General features: G+C 40.0%; 1 pseudogene; it reads right to left on the bottom strand.

Annotated features, from left to right (window-relative positions):
• Positions 1–1897: 1897 nt before the first annotated feature.
• Positions 1898–21746, bottom strand: LOC117057569 (annotated as a pseudogene).
• Positions 21747–25215: the final 3469 nt, after the last annotated feature.

Raw genomic sequence — 25215 nt, forward strand, 5'->3', positions numbered from 1 at the left:
GAATTACAAGAAATTACAGGATTGGGCATTCAAAAAAAATTAAGATATTTGGGAATTAACATAACGACAAATACTATGGATTTAATTAATGAAAATTATGGGAAAGTATGGAAAGAAGTAAAAAAACGATTTACAAGTATGGGACAAATTAAATTTATCATTACTAGGGAGAATATCAGTAATAAAAATGAATATATTACCTAAGATGATGTTTTTATTTCAATGTATCCCAATATTAGGAGGAGAAAAATGCCTTAAAAATTGGAAAAAAGATTTGGCAAATTTCATTTGGTCAGGGAAAAAACCAAGAATAAGTACAAAATCATGATTGATAAGAAGAAAGAGGAGGATTTAGCCTCCCCGATTAGAATTATATCACGATGCGGTGGGCCTGACCTGGCTGAAAGAATGGATTAAACTAGACGATTCAGACGTATTGGACCTAGAAGGAGTGGAAACGAGATTTGGATGGCATGCCTATCTAGTGGACGAAAAAGCAAAAGTGCATAAAGGTTTTTTGGGGCATATAATTAGGAAATCTATTTACAAAATTTGGGAAAAACACAAAAGAATCCTAGAGCCCAAAATACCATGGTGGGCATCGCCGGCAGAGATAGTCGCAGTTAAAAAATGGAACATGAAAGAAAATTGGGTCACTTATAAAGATGTATTAGAAGAAGAAAATGCTGTATTAAAGTTAAAAGATTATGAAGAAATAAAGGCATATATTACAGACTGGTTTCAGTACACCCAAATTAAATACAGATTACAAAAAGATAAAAAAAATAGGATTTGAAAAAGGAACTTCTAAATTTAGCAAATATTTATTACAAGAAACTTCAAAAAATATATCCAAATTATATAATTTGTTGTTAGAATGGGAGACAAAGGATGAATTAGTTAAAGAATCATGATTAAATGGGCAATAGATATTGGAAAGAATATTATGTTAGAGCAATGGGAAAAATTATGGAAAGAAGATATGAATTTTACTAGATGTAATATATTGAAAGAAAATTATTTGAAAATACAACACAGGTGGTACTTAACACCAGAAAAAATAGCCAAAATAAATAAAACTGCGGAGATGTCTGCTGGCGGTGCAATGCAGGAAAAGGCACCATGATACACATATGGTGGAATTGCCCCAACATAGTCCGATTTTGGGAAACTGTATATAACGAGATGAAAAGAATGTTTAAATACTCTTTTAAAAAAACACCAGAAGGTTTCCTACTGGGAATAGTACCAGACAGTTTAAAGAAGGAAGATAAAACATTATACTTATATGCAACAGTAGCCGCAAGGTTACTGATAGCAAAAAATTGGAAAAGTGGAGCAATCCCAACAAAAACAGAATGGCTCGCCAAACTTCTAGAATATCACAATATGTCTAAAATAATGGAAGAAATTGGAAGGACCACAAAAGAAAGGGCAGACAAAGATTGGAAAGCGTTCAGAGGATACTTGAAAAATTATGTTGAAAAGTCAAATCTCCTATTATAATGAACAAGTTCCGTTACAACTATTGGATATTAAATAAGTTAGACAACAAAGGGGAACTGTAAATAAACGAGAAATTGGAATAATAGTGTGTTAGAAGAAAGAAAGAGGAGAAACAGAAGAAATTATAGCTGAGTTGACTGGAAGTCATGCACAGGGTGGGGTGTGGGGTGTTGGAAGGTGGTGGGTAGAGTGTGATGAAGATAAGGAAAGTATGATGGAGTGTTTGGTTTTTAAGATGTTGAAAATGTATGTAGGTTGTGTATGTTTTGTCGGAAATATGTGTATGTATTATAATTTGAAACATTAAAAAAAAAAAAAATTAAAAAAAAAAAAAAAAAAGAAAACGAAAGCAAAACTCCAGAATTCTAAAACATGCAGGTGCACAAATTCTTCAAGCCTTATTTCTTATTAGATGTTCCTTGTTGTTCAGCTCAGGCCGCAACACAATAATGTAGCATTTGGGGCAAAGATGCAGCACAGCAGACCAGCACTGGAGGCTAAGATAGAGAAGATCTCAACAGCAACCATGTATTTTCCCTTGGTGCTCAGGTAGGAGGGAATAAAGGATAACCAAACACTGCAAAAGACCAACATGCTGAAAGTGATAAACTTGGCTTCATTGAAACTGTCAGGTAACTTCCTGGCAAGGAAAGCCACAGTGAAGCTGACAATAGCCAGGAAGCCCATGTAGCCCAGGACACAGTAAAACATAGTCACAGATCCCTCATTACATTCTAGTACAACTTCTTTAGTCAATGAGTGTGTGTCAACATCTGGGAATGGGGGTGAGAATCCCAGCCACACAGTACAGACAGCTGCTTGAATAAGGGAGCTGGAAGCCACAATGGAAGTGGTCGTTCTCTTCCCCACCCACTTCCTCATCTTGGATCCTGGTTTAGTGGCCATAAAAGCCAGAACAACTGTTATGGTTTTTGCTAACACACAAGAAACAGCTACTGAGAAAATGATGCCAAATGTGTTTGTCGGAGGAGGCATGTTACCTTCTCAGGCTTTCCGATGAATAGCAATGCACAAAGGAAGCAGAAGAGAAGGGCAATGAGGAGAGTGTAGGTGAGGTCCCGATTGTTGGCTTTGACAATAGGTGTGCTATGGTGCTTTAGAAATGTCCACAGCACCAGAGCTGTAACCAAAGAAAAGGAAAGAACGAAACAGACTAAAATGCTCCCCAGAGTTTCTTCAAAAGACAAGAAGCTTATTTCCTTGGGAATGCAATATCCTGATTTGTGTTTGGATATTCTTCTTCTGAGCATTTATTACATTCATTCATGTCTGGAAAAGAAGGCATATGGTCTTAATTTTTTTTTGGGGGGGAGAGTTATAATTGGGTTGTTGTTTTTGCAAACAGAGAACATATTTTAGTCCATACTTCATTCAGCATGTGCAGTATGAAAATATCACTCATCCTCTAAGTGGCACAGAACATGTGGTTACTAAGTCACAGTTAATTGCTTTGGTGGCCTTGTTTAAACGATATACATCCATAGCACAACATCTAACACAGGCTAGGAAAATAGTAGAGGGAGCAAGAAATTGTTATATTTGTGCTATGCCAGCTCCCAGGATGGCACATCAAACAGGCCCGGAGCTGCAAGTTGCCAGCATCTAGGCTGAGTGGGATCAAAAAGATCATTTTCCAGTTCACTTCTGTTCTACAAACATCTCATGGTGTTGGCATGTGTTTACCCTTTCTATCACTTGTAGGCATACCATCTAAGCGCTGTGACTTGTGACTTGAATTGCTCTGCCTTTCACTAGAGTAGGGGTGGTGAACACCACACATTTCTTCTACAGCAGCACCTTTCTGCTAACTCTCCATTCAGAAACATTCCAATCACATTCCAAACACTTCAAACATTGTATAAAAGTAATTGTGATATAGGCACATTCCTCTGTCTTTAAGTGGGAGCAATTGTGTTGTGTAATACATTATATACTTAATTCTTACCCTCCTTGTCTGAAATCTTCCCTTCAGGACATGGGATGCAATCATAACAGCAAAATGGTTTCCCGTCCTTCACTTTCTTCCTAAAGCCAGGATGGCACCTCTCATTACATAAAGAAAGTGGCTGTGACTAATCCATAAATGAGAAAGAAAAATAGGAGATGTAATTCTTATGTTTCTTTCGACTTCTCTTTTGTTCCAAAGTGATACCACCATAAGCAGCATATGGTTAAGGCTGCTACCTTTCTTTATTAACACAAATAAATGATATCCTATTGTGCCTAAATATTTACATTAATTACACTTGTCAGAGTGATGGGTTCTTTGTACATTGATTCCTTACTTTGTTTTTTTTTTTTAAACAGAATTTATTAGCATTTTCATAATATAACACAAACCCAACCCCACACCTACAAATACAAAAACAAATACAAATACACATAATGTCAGGATTCTTCTTCTTATTTATATACCTTGCAAAAAAAAATTTCTAGTTCTGAATCTTGACGTTTGACTTCCCCCGCCTATTCACCTTCGGTTTTAAATCAATATACTATTTCCTTAACAACTTTTCTCTATAAAAAAAATTTAACTTTACTTAAAAAAAGAACACAATTGTCTTATTCTTTGCATTATAACCTAAATCATAACCAAATATTCTTATAGCTAAACTTATTTCTTCTATCCTTTATCATGCTGCTTTTGACTTAAGATTCAATATCTCCTTACTTATTTAAAATAAACTTGTAATTAACAGACTTCACACTCCGATTTCGGATACCATGGCAGACCATTTGGATTATACATTTAATACTTCAACCCACTCCCCCTCTGTCCATTGTCTTTTTCTGTCTTTCACCAGAACCAAATCTCCAATTGTCTTCCTCTGAGTGTCCACAGATCCAGGCAACATCCCAACAAACCCGCATCGAGCCTCAGGGTATTCATCACCTCCATTCTGGGCTCCTCCGTTCCTTTTTCTTCTTCTTCTTGTAGAAATCTTAATTCCATGTCCCTTGCCCCCGAGCTGCCACCTCGGAGTCTGGATATTGTAAATTTTCCCGTTTCAGGGCTGCCACCCCCAGAAATCGGTTCCTTTTCCCGGATTTGCCCAGCCATTTCAGACCATCCTTCAAGCGCCCCTCCCAGCTCTTTGCCAAGGTTTGATTCCATTGTGTAAAACTTTTGAAAAGCCTCCTCTGTGGAAAGTAAGTCCTTTTTATGTATAATTCCACTCAAACTTGTAGTTTCCGATTAAGCAGTTCCAGCTTCAAGACAGTGAGCATTTCCTCATCCTTTAAACCGGAGTTCAATACCAGTGCGAGCACAAAGTCCAGCATTTTAGAAGGGAGGGTGAGTATCAAGTTTCAGTTCCTGTCTCTTCCTTCCTTTGTTTCAGTTTTTTCCCACGACAGTCCAAGTCGTCGCCATTTCTCCGAAGCCGGAGTATAAAGACCAAACTTCAAATGGAGATATTTTTTCCCCAGTTAACCCCCGAAGGGAAATCTCAACAGTCTCAGTTTTCAAATTCCAGATACTTTCTATCGATTGTTGTAGCAGCAGTCACTTAAAGAGTTAATTTCTTTCAACTCCCGAAGGGAGGGAGGCGGGCTGCCTTTCTTCTTTCCCCCAGATCGTTCCAGGAATACAAAGAGTCAATCAAATACTCACAGCCTCTGGGTTCTTATCAGCTCGTTAAAGACAGGTAGAACTTAGACGCTCATCACAGGCTTTGTCGCCGCATTTCCATCCCGGTTGGGGCATGTCCCCTATAGCCCGGCTCCGTCGTCCCTTCACCCCCACTCCCCCTTTACAGGGGGAGCGGGGGAAGGGTTCGGAGCCACAACGGGCACAGCCGGGGAGCCCAGGGTGCGGGACGCTCTTCCCGCACCCCAACCGGAGCCCCGCTATGCGGCTGCAGGGCTCCTAACCCCCGGGATGGACTGGGTGCTTCGCAGCCGAAGCAGCCCACGACCACCCGCAATGGCGTCAGCCGCCGGAAGTCCTTGATTCCTTACTTTGATTCCTTTATGGGTTTTTTTTACACTTTAGGTTATTCAGTGATTGCAATGCATGTTTTTTCAGACATACATACATATCATTTTCTTTAAACTTGGTATGTTTGAACAACCTGTTGATAGTACATGTTGGCAGAGGGTGCCAGGTATCATCTGCTTCTAGTGGTGGAGTTTGGTGACTGTTAAATAACACAGAGATATTATTAAATTCTATATTTCCTCTAAATCATTCTCATTTAATAGAGAAAAGACCATATTAACCATTGGAACTGGTGGGACCCCATATACTATATTTAATCTGTGCATCTTTCTTTTTTTTGGGGGGGGGAAGCAACAACAACAGCATATTTTATAGGGTTTCATTAATATCTGATCAATCAGTTTTAGACAACAGGACAGATAGTTGTTGACATCCGTTTGTCTCAGGAGACAATGGAGTGTGGCTGTGGGTGTGAAGTCAAACTGCTGCATTAGCAGCACCTAAGAGGCATTCCTGGGGTGTAAACCTGGGTAGTGTATATGGAGGTTCCTGACTGCCCCAATACCCCCCATCTTGGTCTCACTGATGTGGACCAATGGAGCAATACATTTGGCACCAGCATGGCTACAGGAGTTGCTGGAAGGAGGCATACAATGAACTATCAAACCATTTTAGGGTAGTTTTGCCATATCTTGAAGAGCAAAAAAAGAGGACAGCCAAAGCCACTGCCAGCATGAGCTGCGGAAGGAGGTGGATGGATATGGGCATGGGTGCATAGGGCCACCACTGTGCCCGTGCACCTCTTTCCCCAGCTTGGGCTGGCAGCGGCTGTGGCATGCAGAGCAGCCCATGCATGTTCCCGAGCTGCCTGTGCCTGACCCCACACCCGAGCCACCAGTGCCTGTTCTGAGCTCAAGCCCACCACCCAGAAAACCCCGGACATTTCCTTTCTAATGTTTAAGGTGTCCCCCCACACAAGAGGACATATCTTGGATTTCCCAGATGTATGGCACTCTGGATTTGTGTAGGCTTTACTCCTTAGCCTTTTCTTTTCCTGAAAATATCATGCAAGTAGCAGAGGTTTAGCACCAGAGTTTTCCTTCTCCCAGATGGGCTACCTTCCCAGGTTGATAGGTCCTATCTGCCCCTCACTCTCCTTTACAGCATGTGCAAAAACTGCCTTCATGACCATTCAACCCAGTATTGCTCTTGTCTGTTCTATCCACCAGAGCATGTATTTGCCTGCAGGGGAAGTCCCTAACTAACCAAGGACTTCTGTTTCAGTGTATCTGAAGAAGTGTGCATGCACACAAAAGCTCATACCAAGAACAAACACAGTTTGTCTCTAAGGTGCTACTGAAAAGAATTTTCTATTTTGTTTTAACCAAGGGTTTGAGACCCATTGACTACCCTCACCTCACTTAGCAGGCCTGTTGAAACCTTTCCCAGGGTTTGGCCATTGTCTTATGCTGGCAGCTTCTAGGAGTCACAGGTGAGAGCTGAGTGCAGGGGGATGGACCAAAGGTGGACAAACAACCCCAGAAGGAGTATGATGTGTCCCCCACCAGAGGTACTACCTCATCCCTAACACCCCAGACAGTTTGTACTCATTCAAAATTGGATATAACGTTGTTTAGGCAAGGGACCTACCTGGTTAAACCCACTGTACCATGTTATGGCATCCGCATTGATAGTGAACACTTGGTTGGGATCCACCCTTCCAACTTTCACCCTATGAAATGATTGGTTTGGGGAAACAATCCAGTTGATCACATCAAATCCAGCCACTATCTCCCCATTCTGGTCAAATGAAACTGGATCTCCAGCATTGTTGTTAAAAGAGACACTTCTGAGGAAATGATGGAGCTATGTTGGTTAGAAGAAGAAGATAAAGGACTGGTTAGAAGAGAAAGGACTGCAAATGAATTTTTCATATTAAGAAGTAATGTTGTGTATGAGTTTTGATTTCAGTGGAAAATCATGAAAAATGCTGTCACTTTTTATGATTTAGAGATGGGAGCAGATACAATTAATGATGAAAATCATAACTGTGACATTATTATCAATGTTATAATGAATTTGAACTAAGAGTTGCCTTAAACAGAAGTCTAACATCAGTTTACAAAATGCAATACGTTATACCACCACAAAGCAAACTTCCTGTCACCTTTGTTCATACTCTTTCCCAAGAGTGTGATGGAGAGGAGGAAGGCAGTGGGGAGATCTGTGTAGTGTGAGTGCACCAGCAGAACCAGTGCTCCCACAGGGCAGCTGCTCTATCTTAACTTCCCTGCCACTTTCCCCTGCTCATCTCCCTTCTGGCCAACAGCAGTGATGATGCTACCAGGAATCTATGTGGCCATCCACCTACTTGACTCCCATCATGAAAACGTATCTTCAAATAAATTCTTATACAGCAAATGAACATTCACACATTACATTGAATAGTTTGCACATTCGTTCATACACCTTTAGGCACCAGGCAAAAAATGTTCTTTTTTAACCAGGCCTTTGGTTGACCTGATCAACATCCAATACCCTTTTAAATGTGGCTCTTTTTGGTTATTGCTTTTATTTTTATTTTATATACTGTAATCCTTTTATGTGAACTGCCCTGAGACCTCCAGGTATAGGGTGGTATAATAATAATAATAATAATAATAATAATAATAATAATAATAATATGCATAACTGCTACTGCCCCAACAGGTGGTTCATTGCATTTATTTTCCCCCTGAAGTGTAGTTTGCTGACTTTGTTTGTGTATAAGTAGGGTTTTTATGTGGCTGAGGACTGCAATGCTTTGTAAAAATGTTTTATTCTCTCTCTCTCTCTCTCTCTCTCTCTCTCTCTGTGTGTGTGTGTGTGTGTGTGTGTGTTTGTGTGTGTGAGAGATACAGTGGTTTTTTCTAAAAAAAATCTAAATAAAAATGTTTAGGGGTGCTCTCATTTTCCTACTCATATTTAAATACTGCCCCTCAATGAGGCCAACATGGATTCACAAAATGTTTAGGGGTATGCACCCCCCTGCGTCCCCACAGAAAAAGCAGTGGAAGAGCTAATTGCTGAAACTGAATTAACTGTGATTGAATTGTTTTTTTGAACTCCCTGGTTTTCCTTCTGTTCTCTGTGCTGAAAATACTGCTTTTTTGCCCTTGTTTCACTGTTTTTGACTTTGTTGTTGTTGTTAAGCTTCCAAATTATGGCTAAAACTCTTAAATGAACAAACAAAATTTCAAAATGGCAAAAAAGACTTGTGCAACCGATTGCAGCAGTACAGTAAGCAGTAACAAGCATGAATGAATTTTGGAATGTATTGTGGCATGTTTCTATATCCCTAAACTCAACCTAAAGCAGAACTATTTAACATAGCGCCCTCCTGCAGGTTTTGTTGGACTCCAACCCCCATTAGTCCAAACCAGCATGGCTAATTGTTAGGTATGATGGGAATTGGAGTCCAACAAATATATGGAGAAGGGCAGCATGTTGGATAGTCATGAACTGGAATGTGGGTTACTTAGTTGATCAAAGTGTGTGAGAGGAAGGTATCAACTTGGAAGAATAATGAGGGGCAGAAAGCATGCTTCTTAAAGCTACACCTACACACCTTATAGATACTGTATAAAACCAAGCAATTATTGGTGGATATCCTACAGGAATCAGGAAATTTATAGCAGTGAACATGGTGGAACCAATGAGCAAATCTTAAAAGACTAGTGGGCTACTATTTTCATGCTAGTTGGTGGAAGATGAATAAAGATGAGCAGTGGAAGAGTCGTGGGGAAACAATTTACTTATACAGATTTGAGTCTGTTGTCCACAGTTTTGGTAGTCTTATCAATTAACATTGTTGAGCATATTACCTGCCACAACTGTGATTCTGATGCTCCAGTCCCATTTTACTTTCCATTGTTCTGTGTTTGAGTCTAGATGAGGACATGTCATGTAAAGCATGGGCTACAGCATAGACAGCGTTGTAGCTGCTATAGCTGTGGCCATTCATGCTCATCTCAAAGAATGGTGCTGGAAGGCTCTCCAATTTCTCCTCCCCAGTGCATATATTCTCCTCCACATCTGCCATATCTGCATCTGGGAATACACAGCCAAAGGCCTGTTGCCAGAAGTCCCTGATGAAATTGTCTCTTTTTTGTGCTGGAAGGATTTCTTCTCTCACAAATGATTTGAATTCTGGGAGGTCATTGGAGTGGATTGTGAAGGACAGGACACATGAAATATTTCTGTTTCCCAGTTCCTTTGAAACACTTGTGAAGTGAGCTCCATTTGGGCTATTGTTATCCATACCATAGCTTTGGTGGACTTGGTGGATTTTCTGCAAAATATGGAATCCATCTCAAAAACACCGGTTGATTTTGATTCTCCATAAAACAGGACAACATTCGCTTTGCTATTCATTACTTCATTATATATTTCCTCACCATGTTCTACTACTTGGCTAATCTGAGAGGGATCAGTGAATAGGGGGACTCTTTTTATGAATGCATAGCAGACACCTTTCTGGGAAAAGAGTGGTAATACAGTTTGCAAAAATCTTTCACCGTTTTCATCATCCATTATAAGGACTCCAATCCATGTCCACCTGAAATATAGAAGCAAAGAAAGAATCCCTGTATATTGAAGGGCTTCATGGGGGACCATCTGGTAGAAGGAATGCCCCGTGGTTTCATCATTCATCAATGGAACGGAGCCATATATGAGCTGAAGAGAGATTGGGGGAGTGGGAGAAAGAGAACAGTAACAGAATGTATCTGTCATGCTGAAGGTTTCAAAACCATGAACATTGAAATGCCATGCCATCTCTCTCCTAATCACAGCTACCTGCCTGCAAAATAAGGAGGGATTCATTATTTGCCAATTCCCCCTTCCTTCAGGAGGGTGGGTTGTCCTTCTCTAAATCTGCTCCAGATTTCGGGGCCCTCCAAAGTAGATCTTTGTAAAGTTTGGGAGCTAGCAAGAGTGGGAGAAAAGGCCAAAAATTGCTTCCTTCCACTGATGGATGATCATCTGAGGAGGAAGGCATTTGATTCATCCCACACCTTATATTATCAATCTTCATAACAATAATACAAGTGAATGAATTGTACTATTTTATTTCTCAAAATAGCTGTGGCTAAATGAATATGGGGTTATCTATGACCTTTGAGTGGGATATCAGCTCCGCCCAAGACATGACAGACAACAGCAACAACCAGGGAAATGAAAAACATAACATCTTTACAAGGACAGGAAGAAACACCACAGACAGAATAATTGCCACACACAGGAAAAACAAGGATATATGTTGAGTTCCTCACTTGTAGTTTTATAAATCATTTAATGTGTCAACACGAATAGAAGTTATTAATATTGCAGTTGTTGCATGAGGGTTTCTTATTATGACTGGGAATTTAATTGAAATTAATAAGATTTTGGAATAAAATTATTATTTTAAAAAGAAGTAACAAGTAATTATGTCAGTTAAATCCCTATAACACACACAAAACACACAAATCTCCTACCTGCGGAATCTTATAGTTATTCAAGAGATTTGCCATGTTAATAGAAATGTGGGCATCCAGTCCCCCAATGACAGCAATTAAATTTTTCTGGTTGTTCTTTGTGTAGTTAGGGATAAACCTTTCCAGAGCTGATAGAAGCAGCATTGTGGCATAATAGGTCTTCCTTGCATTGTTATGGCTGTCATAGATGTTAAATCCCAACGTGAGATTGGGTAAGATATGAGGGTTTTCATTGATCTCCTTTACTGCAAAAGCCAAGGCTGTGATGTGTTGGTATACTTGGGCACTATGCTGGAATGAGAATTGCATTCTGTATCAAAATCATATTGTACATCTTATTGATTTATTCATTATTACAGTATTCAAATATTCTCTTTCTTGAACCATTCTTTGCCCTAATAGATAAACAATACCAGTATTCACATTCAGAACATGACTCACAATTTGCTTTCTGAGTATGGTGTCTTTTTTGATATTGTTTACTAAAATGAACTGCACTGAAAATTTGAATGAGCTGATCATATTTAGTTTGAAAAAGAAATGCTTAAGGGAAAACTTGTTAGCCATCGTTAAATGTCTGAAAATTTGCCATGCGTTAGGTGGAACAGCATTATTTGCTCTTGTTTCAGACAAAAAAGTTTGAGTTAATTGGTGGAGAAAATTTTGGCTGAACATTAGAAGAAATGTCTTATCAGTAAGGGTTGTTTGAGTGTGAAACAGATGGCCTTGGGCTGTGGTGAGCTATGTTTGGCTGGAGGTATTAAGCAGAGGCTGGGTAGCATCTGACAGGGATGCTGAATTTGTCAGATTCATCCATCCCTTCTCCTAGGTAATTTAGTAAAGGATTGCAGCCTAAATGGTCATGCTGACTCAGCATAGAGTCAGACTCATGATGAGCACCTGTTGAAATTTAGGAGCTATTAAAACAATGGTGGTGTGATCAAGTGAATCAAAAGGGGTTGTGTGTGAGTCTCTAAGCTTTTCATGGGCTGGGGCTTGAAATGGTGCACCAGAAGAAATGACAAGGAGTTTTGCCTTCAAATGCATATCCTGTATATCAATACTGCGGTTTTAAGGTTATAAGGTAAGTTAAACATTATCTATCTGAAATAGAGGCTTGGCTTAAGGCTTTACAGTGGTACCTCAGGTTATATACGCTTCAGGTTACATACTCCGCTAACCCAGAAATAATGCTTCAGGATAAGAACTTTGCTTCAGGATAAGAACAGAAATTGTGCTCTGGGGGCGCAGCGGCAGCGGGAGGCCCCATTAGCTAAAATGGTGCTTCAGGTTAAGAACAGTTTCAGGTTAAGAACGGAACTCCAGAACGAATTATGTTCTTAACCTGAGGTACCACTGTATTACCAAAGAAGAAATGCTAAACAACAAACATAAGCTTGTGCACTATTTGGAGGGAAATACAAATCATATATCAAAGATCAATACTAATTGAATTGATTTTAATTAAAGTGAATAAAGAGGCAGATCTTCTCAGATGGTCAAACTAAAACTATACACAAACTTCCTCCATCCATCCATGGTACATTTTTTGACACTTGACAAAAAAACCCAAGTGAAAGTGCATACATTTTTATATAGCGAGGCAGCTACCTGACAAAGAGGGTATAAATCACAGAGCCTAGGGCTTGCCTATCGGAAGGTCGGTTGTTTAAATATCCACGATGGGGTGAGCTCCCATTCCTCAGTCCCTGCTCCTGCCAACCTAGCAGTTCGAAAGCACGTCAAAGTGCAAGTAGATAATAGGTACCACTCCAGTGGGAAGGTAAATGGCATTTCCGTGCACTGCTCTGGTTTGCCAGAAGTGGCTTAGTCATTCTGGCTACATGTACACTGGCTCCCTTGGCCAGTAAAGTGAAATGAGTGCTTCAACCCCAGAGTCGTTTGCGACTGGACCTAACATTTACCTTTTACTCAACATTACAGATACTTCCTCTTCTGGGCTCTGAGCCCAACATCCCAGTCCCACAGATAAGGGCACCATCAAAGCAAGCCAATTAGTGCATATCAAAGCAAGCATTTATGGTTAGTCATTGTAGAACTCCCATAACTCTGGCCATTGGCCATTTTTCCTAGGGCTCATGGGAGTTGCAATCTAACGGCACTCACAGGACACCACCTTGGTCACCCCTGCATTCACTCTTCACTATCGCTAAGACAAGAACTCAGTGTTCTGAGGGTGCAGCTCTATGCTCATTATCCCAGGGTCAAAAATGCATGGAAAGAAAAGCAAACAACCATTAAGGCCTTACATAAATGTATCTGTCAATGTTGGCAGGGGTTCTTCTGAGAAAAGTATTTCACTGGTGACTACGCAGCCGTGATAAGCTACAGAACCAATGATGAAGTTTCCTGGCTGATGATATGTGTGAACTGGAGGCTGTGGATAATGGACTCTGCACTGAACCCTGTGAGCCATGCATGCCATATGAGGTAACAGGGACAGTAGCACAATGACTAAAACCATTCTCAGTACAAGCCCAGATTTTAACTCTACATACAAAAGCCCCTATTTTGTTCTACAGCATAATCATTACAGCCTCTATGATTAAAAACTGCTTGAGCTGAACGTTGTACATTTCCCTGATAGCCCCAAACCTGCAATATCCAAGAGCAGAACTGTGGATCTTGCCCTGTTCCCAGTTCTTCTCCCTGCCCCTGAATTTTACTGGGTATATTTATTACATCCTTCACAGACTTTGCTCTTTGTTTTGCTAGTGGACACCGGTATTCCATTGGGATTTCCCTGAATATCGAAAGAAATTGCTGTTCTTCTGACAAGGTAATTGTGAAGTAATTGTTGAGTTAATGTTGGGGAGCCCCTGGGGAATAGAGAATATTTGTTTGTCAGATATTCTGAACTGAAAAATTCGCTCTCAGCTAGACAAGAAGGGATGGCATGACTTGGAGTCACTGACAGCAAGATAAGGACATTATATTCAATGCTTATGATAAGCGTCACCAACATGGCACTTGTGTGTGACAGTGTGCTGTTGCACAATACAGCCCCAGAGCCAGAGCAGCGTTCATGGGAGTTTGTATGGTGTAGGACAGGGGTCAGCAAGGCTTACCTTGCCAGGGCTGGTACACTTCCACAGAGCCCCCTCTGTGGGCTGGATAGTGGGCACATGTGAGTGCACACACCCGCGATTTCCAGTGTCTGCATCTGCACAAACGCTATTTCCGGCACCTCCGTTTGTGCAGACGAAATTTCCGGCACTGCGGAAGCGAGTCCCTGCACTGCAATGCACCAGTTTAGCACAGCACGCGGGGACTCGCCAAGTGGGCGGCTCGGTTTGGGGGTGACTCTTGAGCCGGTAAAACGACCCTCATTGTCAGCTAACAGCGAAGCAGCCTACCAGTTCCCCTTGCCCCAGCTCAAAGCACATGGGGGACAGCCTTCACAGCAAGGAGATGGCTTGTCCACACCCAAGTGAAAGTGCATACATTTTTGTATAGCGAGGCAGCTACCTGACAAATAGGGTGTAAGTGGCAAATACTCAAACATTACAGATAGTTCCTCTTCTGGGCTCTGAGCCCAACATCCCAGGCCCACAGATAAGGGCACCATCAAAGCAAGCCAATTAGTGCATACCAAACAAGCATGTATAAAGGTATATGAACTTGTATCCATAGCATGAAGATGTGGTGTCCTGGAGACACAGGGACTTTGCTCCTTTCTGGTCACTCAGCTGCTGCACAGCACTTAGCTAAGCATAACTGAGCTTAACATATTATCCATCACAGTCTTGTGGGTCGCTCTTTGCAGACTAAACAGAGATAAACCAGATTACTCTGTGATTTACAATTGGTTGCAAACAGTGCCTTGTCAGACATAGCATTCCAGCTGTGGACCACTATTCTTCCATACATTAGACTGGCACAAACATTGGTCAGATAAATAAATTCCTTATTCTGGCAGGCTTCCTGATTAAACAGCTTCTGGATATCATAGCATGAAAGGATATTATATAAAGATTCTATATAATAAACCACTAAACCAGGCATCCCCAAACTTTGGCCCTCCAGGTGTTTTAGCCTACAACTCCCACGATCCCTAGCTAACAGGACCAGTGGTCTGGGATGATGGGAATTGTAGTCCAAAACATCTGGAGGGCCAAAGTTTGGGGATTGCTGCACTAAACTTTGAAATCATGGTGAATAATGCAGACATATAAATTCTTCAGCCTTTATTTCTTATTAAATGTTCCCTGTTGTTCAGCTCAGGCCCGCAATACAATAATGTAGCATTTCGGGGCAAAATGCAAGTCAGAAGACCAGCACTAGAGGCTAAGATAGAGAAGATCTCCACAGCTACCATATATTTTCCCTTGGTACTGAGGTAGCTTGGAAAGAAAGATAACCAAACACTACAGAAGACCAGCATACTGAAAGTGATGAACTTGGCTTCATTGAAACTGTCAGGTAACTTCCTGGCAAGGAAAGCCACAGTGAAGCTGACAAGAGCCAGGAAGCCCATGTAGCCCAGGACACAGTAAAACATAGTCACAGATCCCGCATTACATTCTAGAACAACTTCCTTAGCCACTGATTGCATGTCAGCATCAGGGAATGGAGGTGAGGATCCCAGCCAAGCAGTACAGATCCCTATTTGAATAAGGGAACAGGAAACCACAATGGAATTGGTCATTCTCTTCCCCACCCACTTCCTCATCCTGGATCCTGGTTTGGTGGCCATGAAAGCCAGAACTACTGTGAATGTTTTTGCCAGTATACAAGAAATAGCCACTGAGAAGATGATGCCAAAAGCAGTCTGCTGAAGGAGACAGAATACCCTTTCAGGTCGGCCAATGAACAGCAGTGCAGAAAGGAAGCAGAGCAGGAGGGAGATGAGAAGAGTGTAGGTGAGGTCCCGGTTGTTGGCTTTGACAATGGGTGTGTTGTGATGCTTCAAAAATGTTCCCAGGACCAGAGCTGTGATGAAAGAAAAAGAAAAGGCAAAACAGGCTAAATGATCCCCAAAGGTTCTCCATAAGTCAAAAAGCTTATATCCTTGAGAATACACACATCCCGATTACTGTTTGGATATTCTTCTTCTGAACATTGATTGCAGTCATTCATATCTGGAAAAAAAATGAAATATGTGTTGTGATATTTGTTTGGAATATTCATAGTAATGCTTTTTTGGGGGGAAGTTTTATGTCTGGTCTGATAAAAATTTATTTAAAGATTGGGACCATAAATGTTATCTCTAAGGAATGGTTTGTCTTAGAATTCTCTTAATGAAAACGATGGATAGAAGGTATGCCTAATTCAACTTCTGCTTAATAAGGATTTAAACATTGTGTCTTCCAGGTCCCAAACTGACATTGTAACCACTACACTAAGATAGCTCTGATTTCCATCTTATGAAAATGCTGAAGTTTTCACATGTACCTAAATTGATAGAGTACCATTTTTGGACATCCACCTCTAGTGGGGTATTGACTTTCTTCAGTTGCTGGAACTAGAAGCAGCAAGATCCTCTGCTTTTTTTGTTTTTTGTTTAGCGATTTCTTTTTCTTTTTTAAAGAATTTATTGGTTTGTTTAGCGATTTCAACCTAAATTTAGAAGACTAAAATGGAACTTGTTGAGGTCTTGTAAATTTCTTTTCTAATTATCCTCATATTTTCTTGTGGGCTGTTCTGCTCCTGTTTCTTCTTCTGCCTTCAATCCTTGTTAAATTTATGAACATTTCTATATATTTTTTAATCAGTAAAATAGATAGATAGATAATGAAATAAAGCCCTGTGGTATTATAGGACTGAACTCTGTCTTCCACAACCATTGTAGGATCTAAGCTGTCTTCAAAAACTTCTTGTCATTAATATGATTGCGTTCTGGATTTGGCTGAGATTCAAGTACTGAGCCAAACTGGGCATTTTCAAACTTGGGCCTTGGACAAGTTAGGTTGAAACTGAAGAGCTGAAGGTCAAGATGGATGACTCAGGGGGATCTGGGACTACAAGTGGGCAGTAAATCAGGGAGGAATGAGAATAAGCATTATTGTTTCCTGTAAAAAGGCCAGGTTTATGTGATCACCAGGTGCATTTTTCCAGGAGAATGTAGGAGTCTGATGTTGCCTGACACTCCTGCCTGCCTGGTGCCCTGCAGAAGTGATAGTTCTGCTACCCATGTCCCTTACAATATCTACAAAGTCAGAACAATTTCTTTAAAGCTCTTTTAGATGCAAATTTACCTATTATATCATTAAAGATCAGAAAGTCACAATTTAAGGATACTTAGATCAGACAACCAATCTTGGGACATTGTTGACCGTAAATAATTCTTTATCCCTTTTAGTCGAAAAATTATATTTTGCAAGTAGAGCTTGTAGCCATTAAACACAGGAACAATCTGAAAATTGTTTCCACATTTGGAAAAGCTGTCTGAATTTTCTCAATTAATATTGTTTGATGCATATATTGGTGGCTGAAATTTTCTTTTTCAAGGTGAGTTTGTTGACATACAGGTGGAGGTGCAATAGTTCACTGTCTAGATTAAGGCCAACATCCTTTGGATACCCTTGAATCAACATCTCTACTCCATTGTGCATCTGTTCCTTGGTTGCTAGTAGATTCACCCAAAAATGTCTAGGTCTCAAGAGCATCCATTATAGGGATAGATGAATTTACCCTAAACTTGTCTCTTGGAGAAAGTTGTCTAAGGTTGTGAATGCTGTCCCATCATTGTTGCGCTTCCCTCCGTACTCTCTGCCTTCTTTTGACAGTTTTGTGCTCAACATTCAGTAGAGTAAATTTTTCTTGCTGTTCAATTACATCAAGGTTAGCCTGAGTGAAAATTAGCCTGCAATGGTGAGCTGTAAATTTTTGCACACGTGCTGAATGGAATTTGCTAACTTTATGAAATTGGACTAGCAAATGTATCCAAAGGTGAAGCATGACAATGAATTCAGAAAGTGAGACCCAGCACGTTCAGCCCGTGTGTAAATGAATAGATGACTCTGTGCAAGAACTGTTTAGCAGAGGTATTGAGAGGTTTCTTGGAGAGAGGTTGCTTGTGAAGCAATACTTGTGTGATTGATGCCACCCCAGAGAAGCTGTTGCACAGTTATCAATCTTGCATGGTGCATGGTTCTGCTTTCAAGAAGCTTCCCTGCAGATGAGTCCCTTGAAAAGGAATACACTGCAAAATTGACTGCCTCTGCTCTTGTTTGGGAGGGCAGAAGACGGCCCTCTTCTCCTCTCCATCCGCTGTAGTTTTAATTAAACATTAGTCCCTCACCAAACTAATTTGGGATGGATCCAGTGATACTTGATCTGCCACTGAGTAGACCATCCTGATTGGGATCCCTGATTGAACCCATAGGGCAGATTAGGGGTGATGGGGTTCACAGCCATAGTAATTAGGATCAGCTTAATAAAAGCGTAAGTCTGGAAGAAAAGCACACAACTTTCCTACTCGTTTTTTAGTCTGGCAGTAACCACAGATGAAAATGAAGAAAACTATGTTTGAGACATCAATGTGTGGTAAAGCTCAATCTTACCCCTGAAAGTTATCTTTTCTGCTATGTTATTACAAGAACCGCCATCACTACTCAGAAGCCATTGTAGTTTATTAGTAAAATCTGCCTTGAATAATTTGAGGCAAATGATCGCATACACCTGATTCTTCTTCAGCAGCTCGCTCCAGGCAACACCTAAACAAAATTTCAATTTTTCACCTTTGAAAATTTAAGGAAAATTAATCCTGATAGAGTCCTAAATTTACAGGCACATTCCTGTGTCTTTGAGGCCTACCCCTTCTATTTCACAACGCTGTACAATATACACATAATACTTACCCTCCTGATCTGAAATCTTCCCTTCTGGACATGGGATGCAATCATAACAGCAAAATGGCTCACCTTCTTTCAATTTCTTCCTAAAGCCGGGGTGGCACCTCTCATTACATAAAGAAAGAGGCTGAAACTAAGGCACAAGTGAGAGAGCACAATAATAATGCTGAGAATAGTGAGTTAAGAAAAGGATCCCCAAAATTTCTGATTTCCCTAAATTATACAGTAGAACCTCGGTTTTCGAATTTAATCCATTCTGGAAGTCCGTTCGACTTCCGAAACATTTGAAAACTGAGGATCAAAGGGCTGCCAGCAAGTTCAATAGAAAAGAAAATGGAAAACGCTGCTCAGAAGCCGTTTGACTTCCATGGTGCTTTAAAAAAAAGAAGCATTCAATTCAGGAATTTCAGCATTCGGCTTTCGAAACATTCAGCAGCTAAGACTTTGGAAAACTGAGGTTTAACTGGATCTCCTTTTAATAATGCATGGTCTATGCTACAAGAAAGGACAAATTTTCTTTATTAACATAATTATTATGGTGCCACATTGTGTGTGTGTGTGTGTGTTTGTGTGTGTGTGTGTATGAGAATGGCATCAGCTGCATATTGATTCCCTACATTACATGTATGTGCTTTTATACAATAGATAATTCAAAATTTATAAACCTTGTGTTCACACACACATTTTATTTAGATATTTTATATGCGCTAAAGTAACACTTCTGCTTGAACAGAACATTGCCAGTAGAGCATGACTGAATGTAAAATGACTTAGATTAGAATCTTACGTATATTTAAACAAATAGAGATATGATTAAATTCTATATAAATTTTTCTCTGAACCATTTCTCCATGAATATAGGCAAGAATATAGCAAGATTTGTTTGTTTATTTGTTTGTTTGTTTGTTTGTTTGATCTACTTATATCCCACCTTTCTCCCAGGTTGGAATTCAAGATGGCTACTTGTGGAATCATAGCCACTTGTGGAATCCTATTTTTCCAACATTCATCCATTGTGCTTTTTCAGTGAAATCCCCTGCCTCCAGATTTTATAGTGTTTCATCACTGTCTGATGAAAATTATTTTACACATCAGGACAGAACATTGGTATTCATTCAAAACTGGATGTCTTTTCAAATTGCTGACAGTTGGATCTTACCTGGTTAAACGTGCTATACCATGTTATCTCATCTGCATTGATGGTGAATACTTGGTTGGGGTCCAACCTTCCAACTTTCACTCTATGAAATGATTGGTTTGAAGAAACAATCCAGTTGATTACATCAAATCCAGCCACTAACTCCCCATACTCATCAAAGAAAATCTTGTCCCCACCGCTGTTGTTAAAAGTGACATTTCTGAGAAAGTGATGTAGCTAGGTTGAATAGCAAAAGGCAATAGTTTAGAAAAGGCTAAAGTTAGGTCCTGCATATTAAGGTCTAATGTCTTTGGTTTTCTAGTGAGAAAAGACTACAGAAAGACAAGAATTAAATCAATGCACCAAAGTCTTAATAGTATGGTCACCTTTATCTTACTGATAACAAAACTAGGGATAGAAGAGAAATCCTTTAACAGCAAGCAAATTTCCTCCTGTCCACCTATTCAACGCCTGTCATAGTTATTCTGTGAAAGCTTTTGTCCTTAATTCTCTGCTGCATTTTTTAAAAAGGGTTGCATGTAATGTGTAAATATTGTGTTGCAATTTACATAATCTACATATTCATCAATGTATAATTGCTGTCCCAATGGTGGTTTCATTGCTTTTCTTCCTTTTCCTGAAGTGTGTTTGTTGACTCTGTGTATGTGTAAATTGTTACTAGAGGGTATAATCCTAATCCTACCCAGAAGTAAAACCCATTTAATTCAAGGGGTTTATTTCCTAGGTAAATGTGGGTCTGATTGTAATGTTAATCCACTTGCTTCTATGAAAGTAGAAGACCAATGGAATACACTATTCATTATTATTTTTCTTTTCACAAAAGAAAAGTATAACCTTTTAGCTATGTACTGAATTAATCTGTGCCTCTCAGTCAAGATTTGATGATTTTAAGATGTCAAAACCAAAATCATGTTTACTACAGACATTTAAAATATAAATTAGCTTACATTTCCGCAGTTGCAGACACATTACCTTTTATGTATTAGAATACCTTTATGAAACAGAGTGTTTCATTAAAAAAACACTTGATATTATCCTGTACACAAAGAGGAAAATATCAGCCGGATCAGCAGGATTATAAATAGTCCTTCCTGATGCCAGGGTGAATTAAAAAAAACTGGATTAATTTTATGCAGAACTTTAACATGAAGAAAGCACAAGCTAGACCAACACTAGCCAAAGGCATATTCACTTCCAGATACAGTTGCACTACAACTCTCATCATGCCAGATAGAATAGTCAATAGTCATGGATGATGGGAGTTGTAATCCAACAATGTGTGAAGGGCATCATGTTTACTACCCATAAGGAAGACTATAGCTCATTACGAAGCCCAAAAAGTATTATACAAACAACCCAGGAAGATGAAAGCTACATACCTCACATTAATATACCCAGTGATCACAGAAGAATACTCTACACTGATCAGTAAAAGTGTAATAGTGTGCATTGTTTATACACTTAAGTACAGTGACAAAAAGGAGTGAATCAGAGTAGACTATTATTTCAATTCTAGTTGATAGAATATGAAGAAAGATTGAAAGATGAGCACTGGAAGAGTTGAGGAGTCAGTTTTATCATACAGATTGTGGCATACTGTACCACGGTTGTGCTTCTCTGCCACTTGAATATGTTGAGTCCGTTACCTGCCACAACTGTTGATTTTGCCATTTCAGTCCCTCTCCACTTTCCATCGCTCTGTGTTTGAGTCTAGACGACAGTGTGTTATGTAAAGCATGAGCAGCAGCATAAACTGCATTATATATGCTGTAGCTGTGGCCAGACATGCTCGTTTCAAAAAATGTTGCCGGAAGGCTGTCCAGGTTCTCCTCCGCAGTGCAAATATCGCCCTCCCACATCTCCCACATCTGGATTTGGGAATACACAGCCAAGGCCTCTTGCCAGAAGTCCCTGATAAAACCATTTGCTTTTGCACTGGAAGGATTTTGGCTCTCGGGCAAATGGTTGAATTTTGGCAAATCATTGGAGTGGATTGTGAAGGACAGGACACCATGGAATATTGGGTATCCCAATCCTTTTGATAGACCTGTGAAGTGAGCTCCATTTCAGCTGTTGTTATCCACCACTATTCCTTTTGGTAGACTTGGTGGATGTTGTGCAAAATATGGAAGCCATCTCAAAAAATACATGGAAACAGATTCTCCATTAAAAACAACCACATTGGCTGTACTATTCCTGACTTCATTGTGCATTTTTGCACCTTCTTCAAGTATTTCATTAATTTCATCAATAGAAGTCAACATGGGGACCCTTTGTATGAAGGCAAAGCAAACTCCACTATGGGAAAACATTGGTGATACAGTTTGTAAAAATCTTTCACCACTTTCATCATTCATTATAAAGACCCCAATCCATGTCCACCTGAAATGTAGCAGCAAAGAGAGAATCCCTGCATATTGAAGGGTTTCCTTAGGGACCATTTGGTAGAGGAAAGGCCTAGAGTTGTATCATTCATCAGTGGAATGGAGCCATAGATGAGCTGGTGAGAGAATGGACAACGGGGGAAATGACAATAATGTAATTTATATTGCAACTTGAAGGATACAAAATAGTGATATAGTATGGAATCCAGGGCTGTCCACTCCTACTGATGGATGTACCTCTCAGCAACATAGGAAGTGAGCCAATGTTGTGGATTTCTCCCTCCCCTCAGAAGCATGCTTGTGGATTGAGGGGACTAACAGAGCAGAAAGAATTATGAATGATTGTCATATTCCATTTTCCACTCATTGATACCCAACATACATTATATCGGCAACATTTACAATAACACTATAAGGGAACTGAACTTTCTTATTCCTATTCTCTTGATAAGGAGTTGGAGCTGAAAGATTATAGGCTGATCCTTGACTGACCAACAGGTCAATGACTAAGGGCAGAAAGCACTGAGAAATTCTTAGCTCAAGATTTTTATTTTGTAATTAAACTACACCAACATATTTTCAAAATAAAGTAAGAACAATATCTGGGACTTCCGGCGGCGACACCATTCCGGGTGGTCGTGGGTTGCTTCAGTTGCGAGGCACCCAGTCCATCCCGGGGGTTGGAGCCCCGCTACCGCAAAGCGGGGCTCCGATGGGGTGCGGGAAGAGTGTCCCGCACCCTGGGCTCCCCTGTGCCCGTTGTGGCTCCGAACCCTTCCCTCGCTCCCCCTGTAAAGGGGGAGTGGGGGTGAAGGGACCACGGAGCCGGGCTATAGGGGACATGCCCCAACCGGGATGTAAATGCGGCGACAAATCCCGAGATGAGCGTTGAAGTTCTACCTGTGATGCATGGATTTGAAGAACCCGGTGGTTGTGAGTACTCGATTGGACTAGTTACTATGTTTTTTGGATGATCCGGGGGAAGGAGAAAGGCAGCCTGCCTCCCTCCCTTCGGATGAAAGAAGTTAACCAGTCTGAGTGACTGCTGCTACAGAACTGGTTACAAAGTATTGAATTTTGAGGAGTGAGACTGTTACAATTTCCCTTTGGGGAGCAAATCTGTGGAAAATATCTCCGTTTGAAGTGTCGGTCTTTGCACTCTGGCTTTAAGAAAAATGGCGACGAAAAGTTTAAACGGAGGTGAAAAGGAAGAAAAGGAAGAACATAGAGACAGGAACTGTAATTTGACACTCCCTCCCTCCCCCTTCTATCATGTTGAACTTTGTTTTCGAACTTATCTTGAACTCTGGATTAACGGATGAACAAAGGCTCACTGAGCTGAGATTGGAACTCCTTTATTGGAAAGTGAAAGTCTTGTGTGGGGATTTGAAAAGAAATTTACTACCCACAGAGGAGGCTTTTAAAAGTTTTGACACTTTGGAAGGAAACCTTGGCAAGGAGCTGAGAGGGTTGCTTGAAGGATGGAGAGAAATGACAGGGCTACTCCGGGAAAAAGATTCGTTTTTTGGGGGTGGCAGCCCCAAGACGATGATAAGATTTGTTATATCCAGACCCCGAGGTGTGAGCTCGGGGGCAAGGGACAAAGAATTAAGATATTTACAAGAAGAAGAAGAAGAAAGGTTTAAAGAAACGGAGCAGCCGAAAGAAGATGAGTTGGATACCCTGAAGCTCGCTGCAAGGAGTGTTTTGAACTGTGCCTGGATCTGTGGTCATTTGGGAAAAGAAGGCAATTGGGAATTTGGCTCTGGTGTCACTAGGAGAAGACAATGGACAGAGGGGGAGTGGGGTGAAGTATTAAGTAAAAGTTAAAATGGTCTGCTATGGTATTCTGAAATCGGAGGGCGAAGATCGTTAGTTTTATTTAGCTTTTTTGTTTTAAATAAGAAAGGAGATATTTGAAGTTTTATGTTATTAGCAGCAGGTTAAAGGACAGAGGAGTAAGTATAGAATTTGATAAGGATAATTCATGAAGATTTATGATGTATTATTATGATGATGTATTATTAGTAAAACTAGTATAAGATGAAATATAGACTAAGTTGAGCAAGATGATTGTTGTGTTTTATATATATAACTGTGTTTAACTTTTAGAAGAAATGGTTAAAAAATAGATCAAGGATATGAAACCGAAGGTGAAAAGGCAGGGGAAGTCAATGGTCAAGATTCAGAAATAGAATTTTTTTTTATGAGAGATTTAAATAAGAAGAAGGAACTTGGCAATGTTTGTATTTGTTTTATGAGTGTATTTGTTTTGTATTTGTATAAATGTAGGTGTGGGTGTGGGTATATGTTGTTATAAGAAAAAATGTCAATAAATTCTTAATAAAATAAAAAAGAACAATATCTGAGTGCTTATGCTATCTGTGTCCAGCTCTGTAAATGGAGAATCAAGTACATAATGTGAATATTCCCTTCAATCTAACTTAAAAATTTTCTTCTCTATAAGTGAACAATAAGCAGCAGTTTCATCTCTCTCCATTTAAATAAAATGAAAATAAATAAAAAAATAAAATAACAACCATTTAAATAAATCAAAACAAACATCAGTAACAAGAGTATCAGAAAAGAATATAAGTAACAGCCAACTAGGAATATTCTTCAAAAATATAAAAAGTGAAGACTGTCTCATTATTTGAAAGGGACACATTGATGTCTTTGAATTACACTGTAGAAAATATGGAGGATTCAAGAAAGTGTGAAGTAAACTCCACATACTACACACACAGAGAGAGAGAGGAGAGAGAGAGAGAGAGAGAGAGAGAGAGACTGTCCTACCTGTGGAACCTTATAGATATTCAGGAGAGTTGCCATATTCATGGAAATTTCAGAATCCAGTCCCCAATAACTGCTA

This window comes from Lacerta agilis, chromosome 14, assembly GCF_009819535.1.
Source record: "Lacerta agilis isolate rLacAgi1 chromosome 14, rLacAgi1.pri, whole genome shotgun sequence".
Taxonomy (NCBI): Eukaryota; Metazoa; Chordata; class Lepidosauria; order Squamata; family Lacertidae; genus Lacerta; species Lacerta agilis.